The sequence below is a fragment of the Callospermophilus lateralis genome, chromosome 6 (genome assembly GCF_048772815.1).
Source record: "Callospermophilus lateralis isolate mCalLat2 chromosome 6, mCalLat2.hap1, whole genome shotgun sequence".
NCBI lineage: Eukaryota > Metazoa > Chordata > Mammalia > Rodentia > Sciuridae > Callospermophilus > Callospermophilus lateralis.
This window is the reverse complement of record NC_135310.1, coordinates 25,129,566-25,147,637: the sequence shown is the minus strand read 5'-3', so window position 1 is coordinate 25,147,637 and position 18,072 is coordinate 25,129,566. Positions and strand designations below refer to the sequence as shown.

Genomic DNA, 18,072 nt, shown 5'->3' with positions numbered 1-18,072 from the left:
GGCAGCCCACAGGGTCATTTCCAGGACCCAACTCCCACATCTATATTTTTCAGGAAATTGCCCAGGTAACTTCACTACATGTTGACATAAATTGTTGAATTTTGAGTCTGTTAATTCCTCTGCATACTCTTCCTACTGGTAGCTTTTTCATTCATCAGTGAGTATGTGCCAGTGTTACGAAAACATAAACTTCACTCTCTAGACCTCAGTGGAGAGTGTCACACAAAATAGGATATTTTTATACGAACTTTAAACCAAAGATTTTTAAGACTCTCTATTATGTATTTCAATGTACAGCAACAAGAAGACACCACTAGAAAACAGGGAGTGGAACAAATGAGGACTCCAAAGGCAGTTGCTCAACTTGTTTTAGCAGAGGTTACCAAAGCAACAGATTTTTATTTTCAGTGTTTTATTCTAGCATAAAACCTGACCATTTGGATCCTTCCATTAACCCTCATTATCCAAACCACTTTATTGAGTCAACTAATGGTTGATGTTAGAGATAAAGGCTCTAATGGAACTTCTTCAGAAGACTTCACTTAATAAAAAATATTTATTTACTAAATAATGTAATAGAGAAGCTAAAATTTGAAATGTGACCTTCATGAGGGTTTATTTGCTTAAATGTTTGATGATTTTTTCCATAAAACCTGACAGGGAGATTATTTGGATTAATATGACAGGCTACAGTAAGTCAATCCTATCACATCACCTAACCATTCACCTTCACGCTGTGTTGGTTGTTCTTCAATCTCAGAGATGTCCAGCTTCTCAACTCGTTGCTTCTGACAGTTTGCACCCCTTCTCCATCTCCTCCTCTCCTGTTCCTCCACCTGCAGATTTCTTTTGCTCCAAAGACTAGACCCCACTATAAACCATTTCACCCTTTCACTTGCCAGCCTTCCAATTCATTTGTCACCTTGCCCTTCATGCCCATCCCCACAACCATGCACGCTGGATCATTGCTCATTCCATTCCTGTATCACCTCCTCAAAGTGGCTGAAGGACAACCATCTGCTATGAAGGCTGAACTACTTTGGTCGGGCCCTCTGCACGCTGACACTACCATTCCAACAGGCTCTGCTCAGCACACTTTTCTGGAGGAGCAGAGACCATTCCAAATGTACCCATTTCATCCATATTATCCATTTTCCACAAACAAATGAATTTGTCTTATGTTTCATTAAAAAATCAATAAAATAAAATAGCAAACTTTTCAAGGAAACTTTGCCTCAATGCAGAATTTCTACCTCTAAGCTTAGTAAAATACCTTCTTCTGCTCCACTCAGACCTCTCCAGAGCTCAGAGCAGCCTGGCCACTCCAAGATTCTGCTCAACCTTTTCTTTATGTCATCTACCTTTCCCTCATCAGCAAGTATAAATGGGCTTACATGAATAGGAAAGTGCTCTCTGGTCCCTATTTCTTCCTTTGTTCATCATCTCACTCCTGCTTTACACAGCTAAATTTTTTTTTAAACAGCCAAAATTATAAACTTCATGAGGGCACGAAGTGTGACTATTATTCTTCTAAGTCCAGTGCCAGAATAGTTTTAATAGGTCCTCAGTAACAATTTTCATTGCTTAATACTGATTTTGCAAAAGGGCAGAAAGTCCAATGCAATGGAAAAGAGGACAAAAGACTTTACCAGACACTTTATAAAACAGAGTATCTAGTGCGTGGCCAAAAATACACATGGAAAGAGGCTCACTGTCATTAACCACCAAAAAAAAAAAAATGAGAATTAACACGATAATATTACCCCTCTAAATAACTACCAATGACCGAAATGAGAATATGGAAATACACAACCAGGGGGACCAGTTAGACCTCCATGTGCACTGCTGGAAGCAATATAAGCTCAAACAACCACTTTCTGTGTGGCAGAAACTACTACAGCTGAATACACACATGTCCCCAATCCAGCAATTCCACCGTAGGCCACACCCAGCAGACATGTACTCTAATATCCATGGAAGCCCTAGTTGTCACAGTCAAAACCAAGAACAAACCAAATTCATCCACAGTGGAATGAATAAGTTACATTCATACAAGAAGTTCGGTACCGTAACGAGAATGAATGATTGTTAGGCACAGTGCACATTGATCTCACTAACACACCACTGAGTGAAATAAGTCAGACCCAAAAGAGAAAAGAGCACATGGTTCCATACATATGAAGTACAAAACCAGGCAAAGCTAATAGACATGAAAGTTAGGAGGCTGGTTACCCTGGGTTCTGTTGTGACTGGAAAAGGGCAGGAGAAGGGTTCTGGAATGCTGATAATGTTCTGGTTTTTCATGGATCTGTTTGTTCAGTCTGTGAAAGTTCCTCAAACTATCTACATTCTTTTCTGCATGCATGTGCTATCACACACACACACACACACATACACACACAAACATACACAATTGGATATATTAATTTGCTGCTGATCCTCTCCTTTTCAAAAAGCTCTCGATGGCCTTCTCTGTCTTACCCTGCAGGCTCTAAGACTCCAGTGGCCGGGAGCTGTCTTTTTCCTCTTGATTTCCCTAGTTCCCACACAGACACTGATACATGTCTGCTCTTGATAAATGATTCTGAATGAATGAGCATGCATCTCAGTGACACCAACTAACTTGTGACTCCGTCTCTTTCATGCCCTTGACTCTGAACTCTGCATTTTCCAAGTCCTGGCCCTGATATCTGTTTGAAGATACTATCGTGATAATAACTGCCCTTTATTTGAAAATCAGAGTCAGGAGCTTTATATACATTATCTCTTTCACCCATCAAGAAGAGCCTGTAAGTTATAATTATTACCCCTACCACCACCAGCACCTTTACAAGTTCTCAGAAGTAAAGCCACCTACATAAGAATACACAGGCAAGCCGGGCACAGTGGCGCACGCCTGTAATCCTAGCAGCTTGGGAGGCTGAGGCAGGAGGATTGAGGGTTTCAAGCCAGCCTCAGCAAAAGTGAGGTGCTAAGCAATTCAGTGAGACCCTGTCTCTAAATAAAATACAAAATAGGGCTGGGGATGTGGCTAAGAGGTCTAGTGCCCCTGTGTTCGATTCCCAGTAAAAAATAAAAATAAAGAAATATACAGGTGAGAAACTGGAGAGCTAAAATTGAAACTCAGGTCTTATTCCAAAACCAGATATATCTCCATATATACAAGTCACTGCTCTTCTCAAAGGCCTGCTCACCTTCCTTATCCTGGGAACTGCCATCTCTACCCAAGCTGCAGTCCTGGGACCCCTCTCCCTCCCTCCATAGGTCACTCAGCACTGTTTCCCAAGCACTATTCTTAGTATGATAGCATGAGTCCAAGCTTATATTTTAATTTTCTTTTGAACAGGACTGTAATTGTCTGTATACCCTGTCTCCCAAATCCAGGCTTGCTTTCCTCTAAATCATTCTCACAAATTTGATTGGGAGATCTTTGAACCCAGCTCTCCTTGTTGTTGATAGAAGAGATGTCGAATACACCAGCATGGCACACCTTTGCTTGACCTGGTCCCCACCAAGAGCTCCAGAGCATCCTCTGGTGCCTCCACATCTTCTTCTCCCACCCTGTAATCCAACCATGAAAAGATTTACCTGTCACAAAAGCACCTTGCTGTTTCCATGTCTTCAGGCTCTACATCCCAGGGCTTGAGCTTCCTGCAATGCTCTTCCCATTGCTGTCTCCCAAATTCCCACCCATCCTGTAAGATGCAGCTCAAGCATTTACTCCTCTGTCAAGCCTCTCAAGCAAAGCTGAGTGCTGCTTTCATGACACAGCTAAGCCTAGTGCATTCTTTTCGAATCTCAGATAGCCATTTCACAATATATATTGTATGTGGATTTTTATCTTTTTTTTTTTTTTTTTTTTTTTTTTTTGCAGTGAGCAGTGTTCACTTCTAGACAATTAGATCTCAGAGGCAGACACATGTCTGTTCTTTTTTGTAAGCTCAGGCCTGTACACAGTAGTTAAGTAAAAAATACTGGAACAAGTAAATGAGTTAAACTATCCATATGTACAGGTAATCTTAATTGCAAATAATTTTTAAAAGTAAATCCAAAGAGAATGTTCCAAGCAGAAACAATGGGGAAGGACTGGGTCATTTCCCTATGTGAACTAGAAAGTAGCTCAAAGTATGAGCTGGAAGGAGCAGTGAGCTGCAGTTTAAGCGTCCTCCAGAACATAACACTGTCTAACTCTTCAGCCTTGCATGATAATCTCTTCCACCACCACCAGAGCCATCTGTGATGTTCAGTGTGATAAAGATTCAGAGTGAAACGAAAAAGGTAAAGAGTCATATCACACAGAATATCCCTGAATCTACTGGAGATAACCATTCATAATCAACTTCAAACTCTGGGGTAAAACAAGAGGGGTTTATGTCTTATCAAAGAATATTCTCAGAGTAATAGAAGAGAGCAAAAAAACCCAAAAGCACATTTATCTCTTGAATCAGCTAAACTGGAACACAGCAAAGATAAATGTTTTCTGGATTATTCTATCATTTCTAAGATGCAGAACAGGAACACAGACATGTAAATAGTCAAGCACGATGCAGGTACCTGTAAATGAAGAAACTAAGCTAAGGACTGGTGGGGTTACTGAGTGAGTGTGCTGGGATAGCTAGATGAATGTGATGGCATTGCTGGGGTAGGGTGTCCTGGGATTGGGAGATGAGTGTGTAGGATTACCGGGTGAAAGTGATGACATTGCTGGGTGAGTGTGCTGGGATTACTGGCAGAGTATGCTGAGACTGCTGGTGAATGTGGTGGGGTTGCCGGGTGAGTGTGCTGGGATTGCTGCGTGGGTGTGTTGGGACTGCCAGATGGAATGATGGGATTGCTGGGGTGAGTGTTATTGGATTACTGGGGTGATGTGCTAGGATTGCTGAAGATGGGTATATCTGTGATGCATAGTGAGGGAAGAACCTTGATGTATGAGAGTTGTGAGAGGACCCAGAAACTGTTGGCATAAATGCTTAATTCACCAGTCACTCCACAGCCACGTGGTTCTTGAGTAAAATTCAAAACACAGCAAGGGACCTATGCAGGTGCCCCTTCCCAGGGAGGGAAAACTGACTCCAGTTTTCGCCAGCCCCTATACTTCACAGGTAAAGGGCCAGTTTAACAGCTCTTCTTGGAATAAGCCTGTGGACAGCAGCCGACAAAGCCCCCCAGACACACACAGAAAAGCAAAAACCATGTTGACATTCCTAGAAGAGAGGGGGAGAAGAGTGTTTTCCTGTATTCCCGTTCTTGAATTGCCTTTTCTTGCTCTTCACTGGAGAGAGGAGAGGTGGGTGATGGCAGCCAGGCTGGCTCATGTGAGAGACCAGAGGGCAGCTGACATGAACTCCTGTCAAGCCTCCTGGCACAAAGATCTGATTATAATACATAAAAATGCGTGGGCAAGACTTGGAGGGCTGGGCTCCCCCCACACTCACTCCCAACCCCGTGCTTTGAATGCATTTGTGTATGCACACCCTCGACAGACTAGGTTCTTTGTGTTGCCATGGAGCTGCGCCCGCTGTTAGTTCAGATGGAAGGATCACTGGCTTTTCTACTTCTAATGGAGGTAAGAATCACTGCATAATATTAATTCCACTTATATTTCAGATTTGCAGTTGTCTTCATGTTCTGAACTTACTCCCTGTCAGATTACCACAATGGAAGCTGCTGGCAAACTGATGCTTGTTTTTATTACATCCATATGCTTAAACTTGAGAATATATATATATATGTGTGTGTGTGTGTGTGTGTGTGTGTGTGTGTGTGTATGTGTATGTGTGTGTGTGTGTGTGTGTGTGTGTGTGTGTGAGCTTCCCCGACCCTCCCTTTTCTAACAGGGAGTGTTTATGACTTTATCATATCTAGGAGAGTTTATGAGAAGTATAAAATATAAATCAATTCATACTTAATAAATATACTGTGAAACACATAAAACATCTCATAAATAATAGCTGTTTTCTCTGACATAATAAAACTAAATATTATTACACTCTGATAATTACTTTTCAAGTAGGCGTTGAGAATCAAAATCATACCTAGAATAATTTTGCAAATATAGATAGACTTCTTTAAATTCCACTTGGATCACATTTCAAAGCTCAGACATCCACCATTTGGGAATTAAATGAAAGAATCTTTCAAAAAGGAACACAAAGTGACTTCTAGCACAAACTCAGTACCTATACAGTCCCTCCTTTGGGGATTTTGCATCTCCTAAGAAAATTACAATTTGCATTCTGTAAAAACAAGTGCAAAGGAGTGAAAGAAAATGATTTTGATTTCCTACCTGGAAATCTGCTTCTGGTCCTAGTCATACGTTTTCATAATCTTGATTTTCAATTTCTCAGGTAAATTCACCAATCTGCTGACAAGAAGTTTTGTATTATGACTTCTCCTCCCACAGTGCATACATTAAAATGTGACTATGAAAATGGCCCTAATGTTAACCAGAGCTACAAAACTGAATCTGTCAGTTTGAAATATGAGAGTGTGAGCATGGAGAAGGGCAAGGCAGAACAGGTGGGTAATACATGCTGCCCCAAACTGTAGGTAATACTAGAGCGCTCAGCAAAGTAAAATTTAGAAAGTAGTTCATGGTCAACAAAATAAATGGTGGTAGTACTGGATGATAACACAAAGAATAAATTAAATATACATGAGTCCATATTGAAATCAATCCATCATTCATGTAGATATTCCCTCCCTGAGAGAAATGAAGTATAAGTCTTCTCCCCTTATAAACAGAATACAGAAACAATAAGAGAAAAGTAATAACTTTACAAAGGAAAAGCCTGGCAGACTCCACCTTAACCAAGATCTCAAGTTAACGTCACTGTGATAATAAGGCATGTTGATATGACATTCCTCCAACAAAACACAATGAGAGGGGTACCACCCTTGTGTGGTATTCTGCACAAAAACTCATAACCTTAGTCTACAAAATTTCTGGTCAATACTCAAAAAACTGCCAAGCTGGGCATGGTGGCACATGCTTGTGATCCTAGCAATTCAGGAAGCTGAAGCAGGAAGATTGCAAGTTCAAGGTCAACTTCAGCCAATTAGCCAGGCCCTAAGTAACTTAGTGAGACACCATCTGAAAATAAAAAATAAAATGGGCTGGGGATGTGGCTCAATGGTTAAGGCCCCCTGAATTTAATGCCACTTTAAAAAAAAATTCTAACCCTTATGAAACAAAGGGCTTCTGTCATGGTGCACTCTGTGGTGTACCATGTCATATTGGCATTTAATATTTTAAAAATGAGTAGCTAATTAATACTAAATGGACTTCTCATGCAAAACAAATTCTTCAGTTCTGTTGAACAGCCACTCAAATAAACTGGCCTTTTCAGTGGTAATTTTGTTTTGAGAGTAATTTTTCTTTTATTTTGATGCTTCCAGAAGACCTTACAGAAACACCTTCAAATGTTGTACACTTGAGTTTTCTTCTTACCGCAAACAGTATGTATATTTCCATAACAAGTGCCTGGTATTGATGATTCTGGCAACTACTTAGGCTCACTCTCACACTATTCCATGGCACCAATAGTACAACACCCTGGACTCTGAGCACCCAGCCCAGATGCACCATGCTACTTGTGGACAGGCATTCCCCAGTCTCTTGGCTGAGTGACAGCAAGCAACCACAGCAGCCACAAGGCAGGTGGAGAACTAATGAATAAAATGATAAATATTTGTGATGAAACAGGATGTTGAGAGGGAGCAGGGGTGGGAGGGCAGAATATCTCAACTGCTGAACTACTGAAGCTGCTTTGGAATGCCTAACAGTGTCCCTTTGTCAAAATGGGAATGATATATGGATAGATATTTTCTCTGGTGTTTTCACCTTTATTACAAATAATTTATAGAATTACTACTGTACAACACGACACCATTCCAGACACCGAATTTAAAACTTTGGGCTTACTGAACTTACTGGAGTACTGTTCTCCAACAAATGTAATGAGCCTCCAAAAACACTTCAAACAATGATTTGAAAACAAAATTGTTTTCAGGTCAGAGAGCAGATTTTCCAAAGATCTGCCCTTGCTTGCTGTTGATTGAAGGTAGACTTTAAACCACTATCTCCACTCTCATCTATGTCTCTTTATGACAAGAACATGAATAATCATTTACAGGCTCAAAAGCTTTCTTGTCAAGAATAAATTCAAGGAATTCTGAAATAAACGCAATACTTCAGTTTCACAGACTGTCCTCTCAGGGCCTTCACTCTTGTGGACTCTAGGTTCTGTGGGCAAATGACTCAAGGAGTTCCCATCATTCACACACTGTTCTGATGGCTGATATCAAGGGTGACTGAAACAAAACCAAAAGGTGAAATCAACACTCCAATGATGCTCTTTTGGATTCATTTTTAAAGAAAGCGTTATCACCAAAGATACCTTCTTGATCCACGGTATCCATCTCTCTCCTGTCTCTCTTCTCTCCTACTAAACACAACAAAGTAAAAAAGAAGAAAAAAAAAAGTCCCAACATTAAAGCATACCTGGGTAGCAATTTGCTATTTGCAATTAATCTGAAGACTTAGTCCATGGAAAGTGTCCCTAAGAGTGATCAGTCATCTAGCTGTAAATTCTAGGGAACAGAGCTAATGCCAGCACTGAGGGACAGAATGAGGAGCAAGGGACCCTGAGCTCACTCACGGCAGACTAAACAGAAATGTGAAACTCTGTATCAATACAAAACTTGAACTTATAGCAGTTTTCAGATTTACAAACCGAATTTGTCCTCTCTGAAGTTCAAGTAGCATTAGACAGGTCCCTCCGAATGAAAAAGGGGGAAATTATGTAAATGAACTTGAAGACACAATTCTACATTTGCTTCCACTTATTACGGTCATCATCCACAAGTATGATCTAGTCATCCCTTTTAGGCACTTCTCTTTAAAAATCGTTTCTGGAAAATTTAGAAATTAACATGAGAAAAACAATGCTAGAGAGAAAGGGTTACACTGCCACATATATTTTCCTTTATATTAACTATTTCCTTAGAAATCTTGTTGTTGAACAATATATCTTTTTAAATCATGCTGTGTAACAGGAAATCAAACTCAAACAGGCAAGATAAAGCCTGTGAGAAAACATGGTAGGTCAGGAATCAGAGATGAATGTGATATTTCATTCCAAACACTATCACACATGTACCATGAATACTTTCCACAGGTGTAGTCGGGTCTAAATCATAAGTCTGTGTGGACATATGCTCTTTCTGAAAGCAAATAAGGCAACCCAATGGAACTGACCACATGATCACAGTGAGGGAGAAAATGTTTCCACCAGAGAAAATAACAAATGAGAACATAGCTACCTATATAGACATTACCATAGCCTATGATATTCTGTGAGAGTAATTTATCATCTTAGTTTTCATCGATCACAAAATTCATTCTCAGCTTTTCTAAGTGTATCAGACATTCCACTGGATATTCCCACACCATGATTTCTCTGTTAAGTGTCCATGGGCAACCTATATATCTTGATCCCTGACCTGGGGTAACAGTGGGCTGATCGATCATGTCTCTTCTCAATTTCATCACTTCCTAAAACCAACTTAACTCTATCTTCCTAATAGCCACTGAGATAATTTTCTTTGTCCATTTATTTTATAATATTCCAATATAACAGTTTGTCTTCAAAACCAAAAGATTGGAAAACAATCTTCCAAAAACGAATGAGTTAACAGTAATCTGATAGGCCACAAAATAAGATCTCCCAAATGTACCAACATCTACCCACCATAAAACAGTGACTGTTCCACAAGAGAATTCACTGGTGGTAAGATCTCCAAAAACAAAGCAAAACTCAGATTTTTACATGAAATGCAACTGTGAATGAGCTATGGTACATCCATATTCTTTGAGCCATGAATGCAGGTCCAGGTTTTTTAAAAGCTTATTGCAGAATGTGATGTTAAGGACTCTTCATTTTTATCCTTTAAATTGTACCACATCTACCATAGCTTCAGGAGCCCAGTACACACCACCACATCACATTGTTTGAATACAGGCAGTTCTCAACTTACAAACACCTGACAAAAACCAAAAATAAAACCAGCTGCTGCCATGCCAGGGTTGTCGCCTTCTAACACCACCAGAGGTCTTCCTGCTACCCTTGGAGAGAATCAGCTGTCGTGAAGAAATCTTAAACTGTTTAGAGAATTTGGGGGCCGAAAGATCACAGCAATAAAAAGCAAGATGGGAGAGAAAAACCACCCGAAACCAGTGTCCACCTTCAGTAGCGCTACTTAGTAAACTTGAATGAATTCATGAATACCTGAACTCGCCCCTGTAATCTGGACCTCCTTACTTTGCCTCTGTCCTGCTCCAATAGCCTATTAGCTAACCTCCTTCTGGGGCTCATAATTCATGAACCAAGAGCTAAAGAAGGATCAAAACTCCAAAAGAAACCACCATGATCATCAGTAAGCCATCCACAGGACCAGTGACAGAAGAGAGCCCACGCCAGGACCAAGAGAAAAAGTCCATTTGCAAAAGCACAAAAAAACTCATGACACAGGGAGACAAGACAAGATACAAAAGGAGAAAGAAGTTGGAAGCTGTTAGCTCTGTTTAGCAGAGTTTTGTTTTTTGTTCTTTGGGAGTTTTTTGTGAAGCTTAATTATAAAAATGCCAAATGAGAAATCAGAGTAAAGAGTACGACTCGGTGTGACACAGAAGCAGTATATATGGCATCAAGGTGAGGGTAGGCTAGTACCAGTTTGCTAAATTATTCCAACTTCACTTGGATGGCCTTCAAGACTCAGAACCTCTTTAAACACATCTGAAGTCTAGTAACTTCTCAATTTGTCTCACTTTATATATTACTAATAATTCTTATCTTCTGAAAATTGGAGTCACCTCATTGCGCAAAATTATCTTCCTCAGATCCCTGTTACCAGCTGAATTAGAGAAACCATAGAAACTCAAATTTGAGTGGGTTCAAAGGCCTTTTAGGTTAACAACCAATGAAAAAAATACAGCGACTTCACTTTCTCATTCGAGATCCATCACAGTGGATCCAGTAGTCCTGGATGCAGATGATTCCAGATCAAACATATGCACAGTTCCCGTCTCCTGGCTTTCATTGATGGCCACTATGCTGCACGACTGCAGGGGCACCGTTTATATCCAGTCCACATGAGTAGTGCCCTCAATAGTCTGGCAATATCCAACTCTCACACAGCCTTATGAGGTGATCCCATTTTCATCTGTGACACCATCTCCACCAGGAACGCAATCTCCCAACCCCATCTCTGTTTCCAATGATGGTAACCACGCCTGAAGGCCCACAACTTCCATAAACTCCTTCATGGTTTCTGCAACAGGTCCTCACCTTTTTCTCTGAACTTTCATTGCATTTGGTTTATGCCTCATTTTTCTCCTATTCTGTCTTCTAGTATAATGAGTTAGAATGCTTGAGTCTCATCACTAATACTCATCTCTAGGCTCCCTGAGAACATAAATGGCATGAGATTCACCTACCTTTCCACAGAGTTCCTAGCCCACTGCCAAAATCAGATCAGGTACTTCAATCATTGGTGGCTGGTATTTATGACTGGGAAGGGAAAGTGATGATTCATGAACTAGAAAAGTTTGAGAGCATAATTTTGACTAAAATAAAATACAGCAATCTGAGAACTAGAGGTAAATTTTGATTACTTCATGCTTTCACAACCAGTGGGTTGAGAGGACCTGCACAGTTGTAGGATGTTACTGTCAAAGAAATACTCCCCCTCATCTTTTCCTTCCTTCCCTTGAAAAAAAATAAATTCCAAGTTCTGCACAACCAATTAAAAATTGAAAGGAAGTACAAAATAACCAAATACAATTTGATCCATTTTGTATAAAATCAAAAAAATATTTTTTTTTTTAGCCAGGCATAGTGGCACACACCCAGGTATTTGGGAAGCTGAGGCAGGATGATCTCTTAAGCTCAGGAGTTTGAGGCCGGCCTGAGCAACAAAGCAAGACCCATCCTATAAGAAAAAAATAAAATGAAATATTTTTCAGTTAATGAAAGTGTACCGAAGGGCAAGTTTGAAAGATCACAAATCTAAAACACTTGTAAAGCAGCTAGAGAGATATATTTAGAGATATCAAAATATGGCTCTTTACTCTTATAGAGCCCATGTGTCTGCCCAGCATATAATATGCATTCTCTTAGTACCTGTGCTAAAATATCTATTTTAATAGATGTTCCATGCTTCAGGGAAACCATTATGATCTATTAGAGGGTGATTAGCTACATAAAATATGATTTTACATTAGCTATACAGAAAGGAGACATCTTCAAATTGATACATAGAGATTCCTATCTTCCTATATAAGAAATCTATCTGAATATTTTTGAGGACTTTAAAATATATTGTGCATTGGTATGCTGTATATTGGTTGATGAGTCAAAATATTTTAATACATATCACATCCATGGGCATGTATAATCTGAAAAATATATCACGAGCATCTTCAACCATTTAAATATGAAAAAGGTAGGGGGTGAAGAGACTTGTTAAAGAGCAGAGTATCTGAGAATGAACAGTGTACTAAGCATCTCAATTAAGCCTTCACACACAAAAACATTGGAGCTTATATAGATCTAAAATGCAAAAACTGCTTGCCTCTCTTTTTAATCAGAAATGTCTCAGGGTCCTTATCATGAACATAAATGACCAGAGAATCCTATTTATTTGATTCCTTGTTTCAATTCACTAATGTAGAGTTTGAGAACCCTGTGGGGCTTCTCCCATGAGCCAGGCACCACGTGAAACCCTGGATCCAGCATTGGATGGAGTTGGTCTAAGAAAGACAATCAGTCACTACTGTCAACTGGGGTAGCTCTCAAGGATACCTCCAGCAGTTGTTTCCCCCTTCCTTCTTCAGCTTCCTTCCTGGTCTACATTTTTATTCTGCCTTTTAAGATCTCATGTATTTCCTTTTTCACTTTCAGCTACTACATTTGCAATCAGTGTGCCACCCTGTACCAGTGGCACTGTTTCTACATGCTTCCCGTATATTGCCCTTTTTCCAGGGATGATTAGTTTAAAACTGAGACTAAAATAAGGACAAACAAGCTCTGAGAGGAGGCTGAATAAGTGTTTTCTATCATTGTGGTTTGAGGAAATCATTTTATGAACTATCAACTCCTTCTCATTGATATGATAGTTTTAATGTCTAAATGACCCTGGCATACATTTAAGAAGATAATTTAAACAAATGTTTTACCCAAAAAAGTCCCTCCCTCTTCTACAATCCCTTTTTAAAAGAAAATTTAAAAAAATTATACTTCTTAAAAAGCAATATCCCTACTTCCAGAGAAATCTTCTATATGTTGAGTCCTTAGAAATGATATCTTAATATATTGACCATTATTTCTCAAAGAGCAGGCCTCAGATTATCAGAATTACCTGATTTGCTTCATAAAATACAAGGTTCCAGCATCCCATCTCAGACCTACAGAATCACATTTATAGAGCTTGAGGATCTGATTAAAAAAAAAAAAAAAAAAAAAAAAAAAAAACCTTGAGAATCTGCTGTAGATGAAACACCTTGACACCACTGATCTTAACAGCCAAACAGGCTTAATGAAGACCCACATTCTCCACTGAACCATCACAATGCAACATGGACTGAGCACCACTCTCTGCAAACACTGAATAAAATTAAGTTTAAAAAGATCAAGAAAATAAAGTTTAAAGTCTGACTCTTACCAGGGAGTTTGCATTCTAATCAGGAAGTTAAAGCACAGGCATATGAAAAGAACATGAAACATTTTGGGACTCCGGGACATGGTGGGCACACACACACTGAGAAGGGCAGAGTCAAAGCGTGAGCAGAATGCAGTTAGGACTCAAAATGAAGACTCCCAAAACAAGACTGGGGTCAGAATTTAAAAGGAAAGATTTTTCAAGTGGGTCTTGAAGAGATGTGGCAATTGCCAGAAGACATCTGAGATCAAGGGGAAAACATGTATCATCATAGCTCTTGGTACCACAGTCAACACAAAGAGAAAAGGAAATGCCCTGCAGGATTATAAAAAAGCTGTGATGTTGGTTTGGAAAGACCAACCTGAAAAGAAGTTTTTCCAAATATATATTATCTTTTGGGGGCAGTTAGGAGATTCTGTAATCTACAGTGTATAGAGGAGGAAACTAAGACTCATCCAAGACCCTCTGGCTGAGTTCTTCTGGAGGGCAGAGATGGTTGTTTCTTTCCATCAGGGACTTTTCTTTTCTTTGTTCAGCCTGATATGTCCCCAGTAGAAGAATCACTAATTTTTTTACCTGGCCTTCAAAACAGTAAGCCATCCAAAATCTTCATATTTCTCCCTCCCTTCATTTCAAGAAGTCAGGAGGAAAGACTTCTTTGTGTGTGTGTGTGTGTGTGTGTGTGTGTGTGTGTGTACACAGATGCATCTGTGTGTGCATGGGCATATAAGCATTTGCATATCTGTGTGTGCATGTACATACACATATGCAGGAGGTATGAGAGTGTCGCTATTTCTTAATGACTTACTGCAATTTAGGGTGTGCATGGATGCTCCATTTATGTCAAAATATATTAAAAAGTAAAAGCCAATCAAAGTGTCTATGATTTGGGATCAATACCAGGTTAGAGATACGCACGTTTTGTCTGGCTTTGGTAGCCACTAGCCACATGTGACTGTTTAGATTTAACTTTTCAATTAACAGAGAATAAAATTTAACAGTTAGTTGCTCGGTTGCACTAGTCATATTTCTAGTGTTCCCAAACCACATGTGTTTAGTGGCTCCAATACTGGGCAGCTCTGATACAGGACCTGTCCATCACTGCAGATGGCTAATTGGAAAGCACTGCTCTGGAGTGTCGTTCTTTCTACAAATATGACAGCAGATCCCAATATATACAACCACTGTTGTTTGTATCTAGTTTTAAGGATATGCTAAGTATAGTGATAAAACTTCTGTTCCTTCCACTCCAAGCCTCCTGGAGACTGTCTAAGATACTCATTTCTTCCTCCTTAACCCCTCCTGCTCATCACACCTCTTCCCATGGTGGTTTTCATGCTGGCTCCATAGATACACACGCTTCCATCTCCCCTACAGTTAGCTCCATAAAGGCCCATGGGGTCACGTTTGAGCACACCTTCCTAACACAATAAACTGAGTTCCCCCAATATGGGCCATAGTTCTGATTACTGGGTAGAACGCATTACTAGTGGGAATACCTAGAGAATAAGACAAGAGATCTAACAGAAGGGAAGAAGTAAGAAGAGTTGAAAGCACGGTAAAGTGTTGTGATCATTTCTACTGCTCAGGTGGAAATGCTGTTTTTGCTGCACATCTAAAAGGAAAAAATTATAATCAAATTATTTTAAAAGTGTGAATATGTACTCAGTAGACATCAACTGGAAGAGTGCTAGGCTATTATTGCCTGCACTGTTTACCGTCAACAGCCAGCACACAGAGACTGGCCCCTCACCACTGCAGGTGATCAATCCAGTACTCACAGTGGCTTGCTTAGCTTTATAACAGCTTTTCAAAAAAGGTTTGTCAGCTGGGCATAGGTGGTGCATCCCTGTAATCCCAATGACTCAGGAGGCTGAGATAGGAGGATCACAGTTTGAAACTAGCCTCAGCAACTTAGCAAGATTATGTCTCAAAATAAAAAATAAAAAGGGGCTGGTGATGTTGCTCAGTGGTTAAGCACTCCTGAGTTCAATCCCCAGTACTTAAAAAAGAAAAAGAAAAAAAAATGTGTGTGTGTCAGTTTGATTCACTCGTGGATATACAACATCCTCCAACCTGAAGCCTTAGGACCAAAGGAAAACTCCCACTTTGAGAACTACCTCCAGACCACTCAAAAGGTAAGTTTCCTTCATATGATCATTTGGATAGTTTCATGAAATATGAACAATATCTGATTTTCAAAAAACAATACTTGAGGGGAAAACCCCATGTATCAAAAACACACTGGATGTCACTATGAAGATGGAAAATATTTAAAAGGAAGAGAAGCAATTAGCCTGCACCTCACCACTTACTGTTTATTCAGCCAAATTTAATGCAGTTTCCCATTCTACACTAAGCATCTGGGCACTTTCCCACAAGCCTTGGAAGCTAGAGAGACCTACAGGGCCACCTTAGACCAGAGGAAAGGGAACTTCACAGGAAATGAAACCAAGCAACACAGTAACAGCACCTCTGATGACAACCGAGAGATTCAAGATAAAGATTAGGGCAAGGCAGGCGGGGGAGCTGAGTGTGGTCTTCAGAAGTGAAACTTAAAACGGACTGAAGACACATCATTTTCCACAAGAAAAGTCACCTGCTCTGGCCCCTGCTCACCTTTGCCTCCATCTCTTGGCTCACCATGATGGCCTTCCTCCATTGTTCTTTTTAGATTAAAAAGAGAGTCCCTGACCTGCCAAATCATCAATTACAAGTTGCACATCTCCACACACCTCTTCCTCCAATAATGTACCCCAAAACTTCAGACAGGAGCCCTAAAACATTATCAGGCTCTACATACATTAAAAAAAAAAAAAGTCAACTGCAATGTGCTCAGAGTTTGCATCCACAGTACACAGTGGAGGGCAATGGGAAGGACCAGGCTCTGGTGCACCATGGACCCATGTGTAATCTTGGACAAGCTATTTACCTTCTCGGCACCATAGATTTTCTCATCTGTCAACCACAGTTACATATGCCAAAAAATTTAAGTTGTCCACCAAATCTAGAACACACGAATCTTTTCTTTTTTTTTTAAATACCTTTATTTATTTATTTATATGTGGTGCTGAGGATCGATTCCAGGGTCTCACACATGCTAGGTGAGTGCTCTACTTCTGAGCCACGATCCCAGCCCACACATGCATCTTTTCATATTTTTAAAACCAGAATGTGTCTATCAATGGCATCTTTCAATTAATTGGAAGTCTTTTATTTCTTTCTTAGAGGTATATCCAGTACCACCTTATAACCTATGGCATCTTAGAGTCTATGAAATATGGAGGAAATTACATCAAAAGGTTTTGGTAATGACTGATTAATTTAGGTAAAGAATTTGCCATAGTGGTTATTCCTGAGTAAACTGCTTGATTATAGTTTATATTATATTAGTTACTATTATGAAATTAACAAGTCTGAAAATGGTCACAGTCATAAGAGAAAATCCTTATAGTTTTACCCATAAGTTGTGTGCTGATATGATGATTGATACTTGGGACAGTGGTGCTAGTCTATAGTGCCACTACCAGAGGTAGTAAGGAGGCTGAGGCAGGAGCATCTCCTGGACCCAGGATCTCAAGACCAGCAACTGGGTGACTAGACATAACCCCAGCCCTTGGCACAGTGCCTGATACACAGTAGGGCCTCAGTAAACAACTGCTGACTGAATCCACTGAATGTAGGGCCCAACTTCATTCCTGCCAAAGGCTCCCTGTCACACCCACATCTGATATCCATTCTACATAATGGGAAACCAGCAGTGCCTGATCATTTCAAGGTAAATGACATAGAGCAGATTCCTGCTTTTAAAACACGGTGAATACTTCTCCAGTTCAAGTCATTGAGCAGGTTTTCCCCTCCCATGATGCCCTCTGTACCTCATGTTCCATAAATTTAAATCCTGAACCCCACCCACCAAGGCCCAATTCAAATCTCACCTCTAAGAAATGTTGTTCCCATCTTGTTCCCATTTGGCATTCTTCCTATTCCCACCCATCACCTTCTCAGCTACCATAAACACCTGATCTGGACCTCTCTGGACAGAATACTGCCTACCTTGTATTAACCTAAGTGTAAGAACCAGGACTCTGTCTTGATTGCCCTGCCTTCCCTGGAAGGCTGGACACAAGAGGGAAATCCTCTTGGATTGAATCTGAGTCCTCTTATTATGCACTGAATTGTGTTCCCCATAAAAGATAGACTGGAGTCCTAATCCTACCTCAAAACATGACCTTATTTGGAAACAGGGTCACTCAGATGTAATTAGTTAAGATGATGTAATACTCCAGTGAGATTGGCCCTTACTCCAACAAGATTGGTGTCCTTATAAGCAGACAGGGACCCACAGGGAGA

General features: G+C 40.1%; 1 protein-coding gene across 9 annotated transcripts in view; it reads right to left on the bottom strand.

The window, feature by feature from the left end:
- Hivep2 (HIVEP zinc finger 2) overlaps positions 1-18,072 on the bottom strand; it is a 183,166-nt gene that overhangs the window by 135,462 nt on the left and 29,632 nt on the right. For 4 of the 9 annotated variants that reach the window (XM_076858188.2, XM_076858192.2, XM_076858184.2 and 1 more), the window contains exon 2: positions 6,287-6,361. The exons of the other annotated variants lie outside the window; for them this stretch is intronic. The gene's annotated coding sequence lies outside the window, so the exon portion shown is untranslated. The remainder of the gene's footprint in view (positions 1-6,286; positions 6,362-18,072) is intronic. 9 annotated transcript variants of the gene reach the window in all.